Here is a 2,381-nt window from a genome sequence, read left to right as displayed (position 1 = left end):
AGGAGGTGCTCCAGGCGCCAGAGCAGAGATTCCCCTGCAGCCCGTGGTGAAGACCATGGTGAGGCAGGCTGTCCCCCTGCAGCCCATGGAGGTTAACGGTGGAGCAGACATCCACCTGCAGCCCATGGAGGACCCCACGCTGGAGTAGGTGGATGCCCGAAGGAGGCTGTGACCCCGTGGGAAGCCCATGCTGGAGCAGGCTCCTGACAGGACCTGTGGCCCCGTGGAGAGAGGAGCCCACGCTGGAGCAGGTTTGCTGGGCAGGACTTGTGACCCCGTGGGGGACCCACGCTGGAGCAGCCTGTTCCTGAAGGACTGCACCCTGTGGAAAGGACCCACGCTGGAGCAGTTCATGAAGAACTGCAGCCTGTGGGAAGGGCCCATGCTGGAGAAGTTCGTGGAGGGCTCTCTCCCGTGGGAGGGACCCTACGCTGGAGCAGGGGAAGAGTGTGAGGCAGTGACAATGTGTGATGAACTGACCACAACCCCTAATTATTTTGGCACTTTGAGCAGTAAAGGTTCTTGTAAAAAAAAAAAGTATAAATGCACATTAAAGGAATATTTTTACTGTTCTGTGTGAAGAGTGGATTCAATGTTCACTCAGTATCCCTCCAATTAGCATGACCCTTGTATGTGTTTGAAGTCAAAGGGCATACCGACCCACAAAAGGCTAATTGCAGTCAGTTGTATTCATTAAGTTTCAGTCTTTCATGTAGTTGAATCCCTGATAATTTCAGAACAAGTTGCAGGCCTGCAGCACCCTAGAAGGCCAAAATTAGGTGTGCTAGCCATGTAGGATGCAAGGCTAAAAATTAGTGTTGCGAAAAAAGCTAAACGATGGCTCTTCTAAAGGGGAATTTTACCCCGAAGGAAGTCTTTAGTCATCGCTGTAGATACTAAACGTATATAGCTGTAAAAAGGAGCTTAGATTCTGGTTTCCATCAAAATTTATTGGTCTTCCAAAGACAACGTTAAGAAGTTTTCTCTTTTAAATGCAAAATAACAGGAATGGAATGGTTTTTTTTCCTATATCACTTAGGCTTTGCAAGAAACTATGATTTCCATCCAGAAATAAAAGTAACGTTAGTTCATACAGCACATATATCCCCACTGTATACCGGAACATTGCAAACTCCATTAAAGAGCGCTCAGTTAGCTTTCTGACCTTTCTTATGGTGTTGGCTAATCGCCACCTTAACGTCCGTAACCACTGTTGGTGTAAATCTAGCTTGAGGGATTGAAACATCTTCTTTTCAAAATGCTAAAGCAGGTATGTGTAATAACATCCTCTTCTCTCTCCCTCATTTGAAAACAGGTTCAAAGCTACCTGGTAAATTTAAGTCAAATTTACAGTTACCAGTCAGCTGATGTTATTTTTCTGGTGAATAAACAATTCATTAAAAAAAACCATTTGCTTGTTTCAAACCTCCCACCCCAGAATGGGATATTCTCAAAGGGCTTGCCAGTGAAAGGTGGGTGTGTTTTAGATACGTAATACAATCTCAGAACGGCGAACAGCACCCAGAGTGCTGCGGCAGAGCTGATGAATAATGCACAGTGGTTCATAGGGAGCTTTGTTAAACGGAGAGATAAATGTGACAAATGCATCTCTGTTCTCAAAGCTCCCTATCTTGTTACATCGCAGAAAGCAATGTTCTGGTTTACACGAATCCTCGTATTTTGTTTCTGTTATCAAAGCTCTGATCAAGGGAATCCGTGGGAATTCAGGATGCTGAGCACCTCACAGCCTCTAACAAAAGATCTGCTTTAGTTTCCCCTGAGAGCAAATCTGTGCCAAGACCCCGCTTATGAATTTGTCCACAGAAAGACATTTTCCTGCTATATGGCATGGTCTAAATTTAATTTCCTTTGAATAAAGTGGCTTGATGCTCAATGTGAGCATTCTTACTCTGGTTTGACTGCCTTTTCCCCAGGTTAGCTTATATAGGTTTGGAAGTGACTGAATCTAAATCAGATTAAGTTTTATAGTGGCATAAAAGGAATTATACACGTGGAGTTATCCTAGTTTAATTACACTTCATGCTAATTAAAGTCTATGTAGAAATCTTTTCCACATGGCAGTCCCTCGTTCATGCACGGGTCTAAATTTTTAGGATCAGTGTAGGCTCATGCACAAATTTCTCTGTAGTGACACCACTGGGGGCTTAGTGAAAATTTTTCATAGTCGTTTTGTGGTGAAGCGTGGATTTTCAATGAAGGGCTTCGTTTTACTTGTTTAATTGGAATATCTTGTTCACATGAAAAATGTTGACTTTTTATTATTATTATGTTGAAATTTTCTCCAAGATGGCAGGGCCGTAATTCAGTCAGTCCCCGCTGGCTTAGTGTGAGGCAGAGGAGCCACAACTCCTGCAGAACTG

This window comes from Pygoscelis adeliae, unplaced genomic scaffold, assembly GCF_000699105.1.
Source record: "Pygoscelis adeliae isolate BGI_AS28 unplaced genomic scaffold, ASM69910v1 Scaffold65, whole genome shotgun sequence".
NCBI lineage: Eukaryota > Metazoa > Chordata > Aves > Sphenisciformes > Spheniscidae > Pygoscelis > Pygoscelis adeliae.
Note: the sequence above shows the minus strand (reverse complement) of the source record.